The following is a 12056-nucleotide window of genomic DNA, read 5'->3' as shown; positions in this document are numbered from 1 at the left end:
AGTGTTTACTTAGCAACAGCAGCATAGCTACCTGTCAGTTGAGAGCATAAAAGGCGGTCCACCTGGGCTCGCTAACATGGTGGTGCTCTTCAAGACTGACCGCCCTTATAACTGTATTGGTGTGCACAGCAGCTGATATAGTTAATCTCCACAGTAGATCAGGTAGCTATAGTCTTCCAGCCCTACCGCTCTCTGTTCTATAGTCCACAATTTGCTTTTGGCATGTGGCAGGGCTGCCATCAGTGCATTACTGCCATCACTGGTGTATGGGGCCCGGTGAGCAGAAGCAGAGAAGCAGCCTGCACTGAGGCAGTACAGTTAAGCCACTGTATGAAGGGCCTGGCAGGCTGCATGGCATGCTGGGTCTGGGATAATTACCTTACTTTGCTTTATTAAGCCCTGGGGCCTCAGTCACTCACAGGTGAAATGTTATAAAATTCTGTGAAGCACCTGGGGATTCAAGGTGATTCCCACACATTGTGGTGTAGTGACCACTGTGTCCACTAGGGGCTGCTGTGTGGGTGTCCCAGGAGAGAGGATGAGTGGCAGGATGCTGAATGATCGTTATATATCCCAAGGTAGGTGGCCTTGGGATGGAAGCTTGAATATGTGTGTGTTGATCAGCAGAGGTACTGCTGAGCTTTCATTACACTGTGTCAGGGAGAGCTTTCCAGGTAGCTGGTGAGACGGGCTGGACCAGCTACCTACAAACCCACCTAGGGCCGGTGTCTAGAACGCCATAGTAAAGTATATGTGTGTGAATGATTGAAGGACCTGTGATGAGGTAATAGCTATGTGATCCAGTGGGCGTGGCTATGGACCATATAAGGTGGCCAGGCTAGGTCACATGAGTGAATGCTTCGACCCGGTTGGTCCGTATGGAAGGTCTCATCTGGGCTGACGTGAGACCGAATGAAGAAGATGTGGCTGCCTTCCTAACAGCACGTGTGGATGCTGTGTTTAATGGCTGCAAGTGCCTGAGAGTTCCGAGGGAGGGAATGGATGTCTGCAGTGTGGTGAAGCAACCATGAGGCAACCCGGCCACGGGGGTGAGATAACTCTGAGGCTGAGAGCCTGCGTATTGGACATTGCATAACCTGTCTGACTACAGGGTTAACAGAGTGGAGCTCTGTCAAGGACGCTATGCTGTTGTATATGAACTTTCTGTTGCTGTTCATGGTTTATGATGCTTAATAAACCACATGGACTGTTGGAGTTATATGAGAAACCCATGCCGGACCTGGTTATTTGGCTGCCTAGCGAGTGTCCCCTACCTTAATAACAAGCAATACCTTACAATTGGTGGAGAATGCTATGGGCAGTGTTGTAGCCTTGTTGCTAGGGGCAACTGACGAGGACTGCATAATTTGGTTGCTATGGGCAACGGTTCCAACAGCACATGTTGCAGTGCTGGCAACACTGAGCCAGGAGGGCTAACGGTCTAGAAAGCCATGTGATATGCTGACCGGGGTCAGTGGAAGAGACTTATAGGTCACATCTGTGGTAGAGGGGTCCAAGAACCTGCGCGGCCGGCAGGTGACGGTCGTGAAAACCATGTGATGTGCTGACCGGGGTCAGAAAAAGAGACTGAGGATTGCTATAGGGTGCCTCTGGGGAGAAGAGGTACCCGAGAACCTGTGTGGCCGACATAGGTAACAGACAGGAGTCTGTGTTGTACTGGCCGGGGTCAGTGAGTAAGACTGTGTACCTGGTGGGTTCAGTGTGCAAGGTCCAGGAGGGTCAGTGTTGGGAGGTTCTAGGAGAAGAATCGAATCCCTGGAGCACGTGTTGTGACCTTGGACCTGGTGAGGCGTGAGTGTTGGGCAGTCGTTCCCTGAATAGCACCCGGTGCGCCCTGTGTGTTGGACGGTCTCAGGAGGAGATGGACATCCTGAATAGGCAGGACACGTGAGTTGTGTGTTGTGTGTTTTTTTTTCTCTTTTCTCAACTCAGCTTGCGGTGGCTCAGGGGAGTCAAGAAGGTGACAAGCGGCTTGCTGTAACTCGGCGGGGTTTAGAAGGTGACACCAGCAGCTGTGTGTGAGCGACAGTCGGAGGTGTTGGTGATCGGTGACAGCAGAAGCTGTGGTAGTGCCAGCATGAACTTGTGTGGTATCATACTTAAAGGGCCAGTACAGACCCAAAAGACATAAACTGTGTTGGTGTGAACTGTTGTCTAAGAAGGCCTGTAGAACGGACATGAGGAAATCCAGAAAGGGGGCGGTGGCCCAAATCAGGGTGGTAGCCCAAAAAGGGGTGGAGTCCTAGAGGGGGGCAGTGACCCAAATCGGGGTGGTGGCCCAAAAAGGATTGGAGTCCCAGAAGGGGGCGGTGACCCAAATCTGAGTGGTCCAGAAAAGGGCAGCACGGGATACCTCAGTGAAACCGCAGTGTTCATGCATGACATTTTCAGAAAGTGGGACAGTCTTTCCGGATAATGACGGGCCGCAGGTGTGTACCTCGATGCTGCACCGGAAAAGAGTCTCTGGTCAGCTGGACTCAAAGAGCAAGGTGATTCTGACAGGAACTCCTCTCACTTTCTGTCTGACCTAGAAAATGGTCCAGGTTCGCTGTAAACATGGGGTCACGGTGAACTATGCGGTTTACAGAGTAATGTTTGACCTGCCCCACAGCGTTGAGTGCCAAGGTGGTGGTATACCACCAGACTTAGTGTATGCCTTGGAGATGCGCCGGGACTTTGTTGTGTTTCATGATGTATGGCAAAGGGATAGAGATGTTTCTACTGTTGAGCTAGCAGACATTGAGACGGTGACTCCTCCTAAAGTCGACAGGTCAGATGTAGAAGGGAGCGGAAGAGGGGGTACGTCGACCCAACTTACGGACCTGACATCTCATGACATGACTGATGGTGAGCTGGTAGATGAGACGACTGGAGTAGACATACGGTCAGACGATGACTGGAGGGTTCACTCGACTGATGGGGCTGACCCAGTGGTACCCGTTGAAGATATAATTAGAGAAGTAGTGGTGCGACACGTGATGGCCAAAAAAGAACAAGACCATGAGATACAGTTGATAAAAGAGACAATGGAAGAACATCTCGAACGAGAAAGGGTCCTGAGACAAATGGCCGAGCACAGGGTGGAGGGGCTCGAAAAAGAAGTCTTGGAGCTCAGAGGTCAACTGCCGACTTGGCAAAGCATGAACAAGACCCTTAGGGAGGAGATGGAAGAACTCAGAGGCGTAGTAAAAGGTCTTCTGCGGGAGAAGAGTTTGGACGAAGATTTACAGCGGCCGGGCCCGAGTGATAACAAGACGGAGCTGCCAGTACCCATCTTGGCAAATGGTCATGAAGAGATAAAATCTCATGAAGGTTGTGAGCTAAGAACTGAAGAAGACAGTCACCCGGTCGGGTCAACTGTGGTGAGGGAAGTGTCCGTGGTAAAGCCAGAGCCTTCTGTCCAAGAAGAGAGCAAGACCACGACCTTCAAGTCTGTGATTGACGTGCCTGAGGACATGCAAGAAGCCTGTGCTGAGGAAGGTGTGCATGAAGCTTTTAAGGACGCCGTCAAAGTGTGTAAGGTGTACTGGGCACCTGAGACTCTGCAGTTGGTGATAATATCAGCCAGGAAAGATACAGCAAACTGGGTAGCTGTCCTGAAAGAGATGCATTTGCAATGTCTCCACGCCAAACAGTTGGTCAGGCGGAGTAATATGAAAGCTGCTCGATGCCTAGAGTTAGCAAGGGAGGCTATGGATCGGCTGGGTTTGCGGAAAGATTTAATTCTGGTACCCAAAGGTCTGATTGGGAGAATCATTGGAAGACTCGGGAAGGTAATGCAAGACCTTGTAAATATCTCCGGTGTGGTAAAGGTGAGGATCCCTCCTGATTATGAAGACCAGGTATGCAGTGAAGAGGGTAGGATTCCCATCATGGTGGTTGGCTCCATGGAAAGCCTGAGAAACTTTCGGATGCTCTTGGAGTATCGAGTGGGGTACCTGCAAGAGATTGAGAAGTTGAGGCTGGACCGTCTGTGGATCAATAAAGAGATACAGAACACCAGGTGGCGGCTGCCTTCGACCCAAGATGTAAGATCCCAAATGGTTCCTCTAAGTAGTGACATGGCAGATGGCCGAAGAATATCAGCAAGTGGCAGTGTGATGGGCAGTACAAGGCTGAGAGACCTTAGCCCCTGTGAGACTAAACAGTGTCTGATGACACAGACAGACCGTGACTGGAAGGTCAAAGACCAAGGCCGATTTTCTGACCGCTAGGGGCGGGGGAGGCCTAATGTAGGGATAAGGCCGTATGACAGACTGAGATGGTTCTCTCGACGTATTGGGCAAGGTGTAATGAGTGCCCGGTCTTGAGGTCCCGGGGTAATGTTGAGTGCTCAACCCCATAAGTTTGAACAGAGGGGGGAGGTATGTGGTGTAGTGACCACTATGTCACTAGTGACACCCACTATGCTAGGGGGCGCTGTGTAGGTGTCCCAGGAGAGAGGATGAGTGGCAGGATGCTGAATGATCGTTATGTATCCTAAGGTAGGTGGCCTTGGGATGGAAGCTTGAATATCTGTGTTGATCAGCAGAGGTACTGCTGAGCTTTCATTACACTGTGTCAGGGAGAGCTTGCCAGGTAGCTGGTGAGACGGGCTGGACCAGCTACCTACAAACCCACCTAGGGGCAGTATCTAGAACGTCATAGTAAAGTATATGTGTGTGAATGATTGAAGGACCTGTGATGAGGTAATAGCCATGTGATCCAGTGGGCGTGGCTACGGACCATATAAGGTGGCCTGGCTAGGTCACATGAGTGAATGCTTCGACCTGGTTGGTCCGTATGGAAGGTCTCGTCTGGGCTGACGTGAGACCGAATGAGGAAGGTGTGGCTGCCTTCCTAACAGCATGTGTGGACGCTGTGTTTAATGGCTGCAAGTGCCTGAGAGTTCCCAGGGGAGGAAATGGACGTCTGCAGTGTGGTGAAGCAACCATGAGGTAACCCGGCCACGGGGTGAGATAACTCTGAGGCTAGAGAGTCTGCGTATTGGACATTGCATAACCTGTGTGACTACAGGGTTAAAAGAGTGGAGCTCTGTCATGGACGCCATGCTGTTGTATATGAACTTTCTGTTGCTGTTCATGGTTTATGATGCTTAATAAACCGCATGGACTGTTGGAGTCAGGGCCGGCGTCAGCACCTGGCATACCCGGGCAAGTGCCGGGGCCCTGGCGAGACAGGGGGGCCCACTAGGCACCTGAACAAGTTTTTTTTTTTATTTATGAGTCTGGGGTCAGTCACCCGCCCTCCGCAAAACATCATACTCACTACTATCTTTTTTCCAGTGAGAGCGCATGGTCCACATGTTACCACTCATTAAGGTCATGAATATGGACGCCATCCACTCTCATAGGCGTGGCGCCCATATTCATGACCTTAATGAGCGGTACCTTGTGACCGCGCGCTTTCACACAAAAAAGTTACCGGCGCCTGGACTGAGGTGAGCGGCGTTGAGAATAAGCAGCGGCGGGGCCGGGGGGAGAATGAGCGGGGGGGGCCCGGGGGAATGAGCCCAGCCCCCAGGGGAGATGAGATTGAGCTGGGAGGAATGAGCCCAGCCCCCAGGGGAGATGAGAGTGAGCCGGGGGAAATGAGCCCAGCCCCTGGGGGAGATGAGAGTGAGCCGGGGTATGAGCCCAGCGGGGGAGATGAGAGTGAGTGGGGGGATGGAAATGAGCCCAGGGGGGATGAGAATGAGCCCAGCGGAGATGAGAATGAGCCCAGCAGGGGAGATGAGCCCATTATTCTCTATGGGGCATTATATGGGGCCCATTCTATATGTATGGAGCATTATATGGGGCCCATTATCCTGTTTGGAGCATTATATGGGGCCCATTATCCTTTTTGGAGCATTATATGGTGCCCGTTATCCTGTTTGGGGCATTATATGGGGCCCATTATCCTGTATGGGGCATTATATGGGGCCCATTATCCTGTATGGAGCATTATATGGGGCCCATTATCCTGTATGGAGCATTATATGGGGCCCATTATCCTGTTTGGAGCATTATATGGGGCCCATTATCCTGTTTGGAGCATTATATGGTTTCCATTATTCTGTATGGAGCATTATATGAGGCCAATTAATTGTGGTACGTATTAAAGGGGCCCACTGAGACACTTTCGCCCGGGGCCCACAAAAACCTGGAGCCGGCCCTGGTTGGAGTTATATGAGAATCCCGTGCCGGACCTGATTATTTGGCTGCCTAGCGAGTGTCCCCTACCTTAATAACTAGCGCTACCTTACAACATCTAGATAAGTTCGTTATGAATCTCAATTCCAAAATGGCGTCACTTGTGGGAGTTTCCACTGTTTGTGAAAATAACAAATTTGGGGCTTAAGTAACATTTTAAGGAAAAAAAAAGTAAAATGTTCATTTTTTTGCTTCCACATTGCTTTAATTCCTGTGAAGCACCTGAAGGCTTATAAAACTTAATAAATGTGGTTTTGAGCACTTTGATGGGTGCAGTTGTTAGAATGGTATTTAGGTATTTTCGGTCATATAGGCACCTCAAAGTCACTTCAAATGTGAGGTGGTCCCTAAGAAAATGGTTTTATAAATTTTGTTGGAAAAATGAGAAATTGCATATTAACTTTTAACCCTTATAACTTCCTAACCCCCAAAAAATATTTAAAAAATGAAGCAGATGTAAAGTAGACATGTGGGAAATGTTATTTATTAACTATTTTATGTGACATAACGCTCTGATTTAAGGACTTAAGAATTTACAGTTTGAAAATTTGTGAAAAATTCCCCAAATAAACACAAAAAAATACCAAACAAATTTTACTACTATCGTGATATATAATATGCCACAAAAAACAATTTCAGAATCACTCATAAAGTGACACTGGTCAGAATTGACAAAATTGGCTTTGTCAGGAAGGTGAAAACAAGCCTTGAAATAAAGGGGTTAAGTAGTACAAAATGTCTGATGCTGCACTGTACTGTTAAATAGCTTCTTTCTGTCCATATTTCCCTAGCCAGATACCTTGAGGTCACTTGAAGATTAACCCCTTAGTGACCGGGCCAAATTTCTTTAAAGCTGATGTGTATCCCTTTAGATGTCAATAACTATGTGATTTTGAGATTTTCAAACTTTGAATGATTATCCCTTTAAGAGTGCGCTCATACTCATAATTTTTCATTTTTCCAAGGAAATTAACAAAACCTATTTTTTAGGGATCTATTCAATTTTGAAGTAACTTTGAGGGTCCTATATATTGGAAAACCTCCAAAAGTGATCCCGTTTTATTAACAGCGCCCCTCAACATATTCAAAACTGCTGTCAGGTACTTTATTAACCCTTCAGGTGCTTTACAGGAAATAATGCAAAATGGCATTACAAGAATCAAAGAAGGTGTTTTTACCACCTAAATTCTGCTAACTTCTGAACCGGTCACTGTAGCCGGCAGACTCTAAGGTCATTATTTGGCAGTGAATTGCCATGTCAACCATCAGGACCACACAATCATCATCACAATGTGGAGATGGGGTTAAAGAGGGAGCTCCCACAATCCGTTAATCTTCTAAATGCCTTAGTCACTATTGACAACAGCATCTAAAGGGTCAAATAGCCATGGTCAGCGCCAACATCAGTCATTCCAGAAACAGCAAGGTGTCCACAACAGTGTACAGCTGTCAGTGGCATTTTCATCAGTCGAAGTATGCTATTCACTTTTATCTCAGGTCAGTTTTAAGTCACATTGGTGTTCACTATGGGGTTAATAAGGCTGTGTTGGCATTAAAACACCACTTCTGCCTTTTGGAGCGGAGCTTCTACTGTAAGGTCCCTGCCCCAGTCTAATACTCACCCTCCGGCATCTTCACTTTTTTTTGGCATTACTCTGGTCCCACAGAGCCATCTTGGGCTCCAACGTCTGACTGGCATGAAGTCAGAAGCTATGTAAGAAGCTCTCAATGCAAGTCTATCAGAGCCAGAACCAGGCCAGAATGAAGCTCTCAGAGACTTGTATTGACTTGTGTCCTCTAGCTCACCCAGCAAACACTGGAGCGATCCTGCAAGTCACAAACTGCTGGAGAAGAAAGGGAGCAACGATGATGGAAGGGGAAGACAGCAGCAGGTAAGTACGAGACTAGGGGTCAGGGACCTTAGATGAGTTACACCATTCCAGCGGTAAAATTTAAAAACCACTGGTGTGGTGCTGTAAAGAGCTCAAAAGGGGTTGTGAGTGCAGTCCTAGGAGACCTCCGAATGTTATACCCACATTTTATTGGCAATTAGAGACTTAACAGTGTGGGATTATTCAACACAAAGTTTTTTTTGGGGGGAAAATTCAGCAAGTTGGCGTGGCACCCCTGAGGGTTCAGTCGCCACGGAGGTACTGCACCTCTTCCTGAGGTGTGGTACCCCACTATCCAGGTAAGGTGGAGACACCTGACCACACTCCAACACTCACATCCCATACGCACACCAGTAGTGTAGCAGAGAAACCTTTGTGGCTCCCTGCTTGGAACACGAAGAGTACTGGGAGGTGGGTGGAGCTTAGACTGCACAAGAGAGCGGGAGAATATTAGGAAAGGGGTCAGTTGGTGAGAGAAGATCCCCAGAGAGGGATGGAGTGAAAGGAAGTGCTGCAGCAGACTCCTGTGACCTGGAGCTGCTGGCACGGGAAAGAGCAATAGAAAGCCTGATTCTTCAGAGGGAAGAAAGATTAGTGCGGAACATAAGGAGAAGAGAACTTAGGACTAGGGTCAGAGCAGAGCCCTTCCTAAAGTTTGAAGCACATGGCCGGAGTCCGGTCTCCGAGGTTGTATGGATACTGATGTTCCTGCAGCAGAAACCGGAGGAATAGAAGTCGTCACCACTTTATTCCCACACAAGACTTGGGGGCACAAGAGCAACGTGGGTGAGTCGGGACATGATAGCAAGAAGTCCCCGAAGCAGGCTACAGCTGTCTGCCGTACAAGTAGAGTTCTAAGTAACATCAAGAAGGAGGAACTTGAATTTAATACGCAACTACAAGTACTTCAGATTAGGCGCTAGTGTGGAGACGTTCAGAGAAGGCACATGTTGGAGGAGTGCTGGAAAGGTGTACTCTACCTTACCTGGGAGTTGGCTGAGCCCCTGACCTGGAGGACACGGCACTGAAGCAGGCATCTGTGCACACCAGACTGTGAGTAAAGCCTTTGGAACTACATGCCATTGTGTCCTCCACTTATTCCTGCGTCTTGCACCCGGCTCTGCTACATCTACTTCTTTACACCATCTCCCCATTTACCACCTTCATCTACTCTGCCCTGGGACTACAGCTCCACCTGTGGGGAGCTTCAACATCATTGCTGCACAACAACATCTGTCCCAGAGAAGCAACCCTGCAGCGCTGGTCAAACTGACCAGAAACCACATGTGGCATCACGAATCATCCACTTATAAACTTTAATCAGCCACACTTAACCCCTTTTACATGGATGCCCAGGCCACGGACTGGGTCACCACTACTGTGACAGTTCCCTCTGAGATACCGGCCCGGTACCGAGTACCTCCCTGCCCTGGCGGGCGATCCATTGGCATATTCAAATATCAAACAATCCTCTAATCTATAACATTGACATCTTACAGATTAGGACATGATCTGTTCTCCCATGAATGATATACTGTATGGTGACTATATGAATAAAAAGTTGACACTAACACTATACTCTAAGTATCTATAAATATTCTGAAATGTTTGATTCCATTGCTTTCAGATCTATTTGTCATATTTGATTTACTGTTCTGCCCCTTCAGCTCCTCCAGGAAATATATCCAGGTTTTCTGACAAATTAGACAGCAGCATAAATCCACAAAGTAGCTGAGCCAAGTGCAAGAAACAATACAGAGGAGGGAGCCGAGTAAGGATTGACATTGGACTTATTCTTTCTGCTTTTTAATTGTGGACACGAGATAATAGAATTTTCTCTATGCAGCTGAAGCCGCTACGTCTTGATTTCGACATCATTTATATGCAAAGCTGTAGAACCACCCTCTGATATTTCTTCTCAAGAGAGTTTCATATTGTTGTATCGTAGCAACTATTAACAATTAACTTTGCCTGGAAATTCATTTATGCTTCTCAATTCGTGACTCATTGCCATAGAGCATAATTTCAACCTCACAAAAAAAAGACAAATCCCCCCAAAAAACAAGTGACCTTTCTTTTTTGAAGATTTATAATAAACGCTCTTTTGTTCTATTATTTACTGCAGATTTGCCATGAACTAGTTCACATTTCTATTCTGGCGAATGTCTCCTTTGTGGTATAAATTAAAGCAGAATATGTAATGATTTTGCCTACTTAAAAGAGCAAAGTGATACCATGCTCCAGGGAACCATATGTGGCCTTGTTAGTATTCATTTATATTGCATTTTTTTACATGGGGAATGGATTTTAGTATATTAGGCAATTCTAATAATTAATTCCCCCAAATATGTCATTGTCCCCTACATTAGATTACTATTGGTTCACATTAGGAATCTAGGCACTCTTTGGAACCAGCATGTTACTGCACTAATTAACGCATTCACTGAATAGCACAATAAAATGTAACCTTTATTAATATCTGATAAAACTCAGTTTCCAAATCCACCATGCAATATAGAATTTATCCCTACTACATATGTCAGGGTCATATGATGGATACTAATATAAAGTAAAAAAATGTGTCCTATCTTATCTTATTTGCATCTATGCAAATTGCTTCTTCATAGAGGAATAAGACTAGAACTCTAGCGCCACCTATTGGAAATGGCAATCCAAAAATAAAATGTCGACCCTTTAACAAGTCATGCCCATATGACTCCATTTAAAAGCCAAATCAGAGTCTCAATTTGCAGGCATATTGTTTGGGATATTGCCCCTCATCAGGGTAAAATGTGAGATCTGATTTGGCTAGGTGAGAGGCTTAAGACTGGGATCTAAGGGGTAACATTTCTCCATGTGGAGATTGACAAGCCAAGCCTGTCATGTCAGAGTGAGGAGACTTATGTGGCATGCATGCGGGGCTCTCTGCTCTGCTTGGATGCTGCTCTGAAATGCAGTCCGTTCAGCTGACAACAGCTGCGTTGTGCTGCTTGTTATTAGGCAGTATATCACAGGGCTTGTCAGCTGAAGATGTTAAAGGGGTGGTCCAAAACTAAAAAGTATTTTATTCCTAAATGCATATCCATTTATTGTCATAATCTAGTGTCTTTTCAAATGTTGTATATGAACCTCTGAATTGTAAAGCACTGCGGAATATGTTAGCGCAATATCAATAAATATTATTATTATTAATGACATCCAATTCCGGGGCTGGGCTAGTCCCTGCTCTACTGGGCATGTGTTAAATGTTAATTCTGACATATGCTCAGTAGATTGTTGTCACTGTGCAGTATGCACAGTGACAGTGCACTCCCTTGCTGGCTCTTATCATAAGTAAAGAGCTGGCAAGAGAGTGCACTGTCAATGAGCGTTGTAAGAAGAATCCATGGCATGCAGGAAAAGCAGAGACCAGTGAGACCTCTGCAAGTGATGCAAGCCTCTATCCCCTGATGACAACACATTTGACAATGCCAGCATGTACTGAGATTCTCTAACGAATCATCATTAAAGATGAAGTAGTAAAACAGAAGCAGTTAAAGTAGAAACAGAAAAGTAAGGATTTTTTAATTAATAAAAGAGATTAAATTATTACATTAAATAAACAGGCATTTTGAATTGAAATATATTTTAGCTTTGGACCACCTCTGTATCTCTTGGAGCTCTTTTACCTCCTTGGTATTCCCTGACACTTGTGAAGACCGCATCCATCCCCCATCAACACACACACTGCACTGCTGGTAAAAAAAAAATCATCTGCTAATTTATTCTGTAAAACTACTGAATATATCTGTGCTCATCTACCCTACACAGTTGCTATTGCCTTTAGAATTAACAGGTTAAAGGGAATCTGTCAGAAGGCTTTTGCCATTTAATCTGAGAGCAGTACAATATGGGGCAAAGGAACCTGAATACAGGGATTTGTAACTTAATAGGCTGCGTGTTATAGTTT

Source organism: Dendrobates tinctorius, unplaced genomic scaffold (assembly GCF_039654945.1).
Source record: "Dendrobates tinctorius isolate UK_male_01 unplaced genomic scaffold, ASM3965494v1 ptg000039l, whole genome shotgun sequence".
Lineage (NCBI taxonomy): Eukaryota > Metazoa > Chordata > Amphibia > Anura > Dendrobatidae > Dendrobates > Dendrobates tinctorius.
This window is presented reverse-complemented; position numbering follows the sequence as displayed.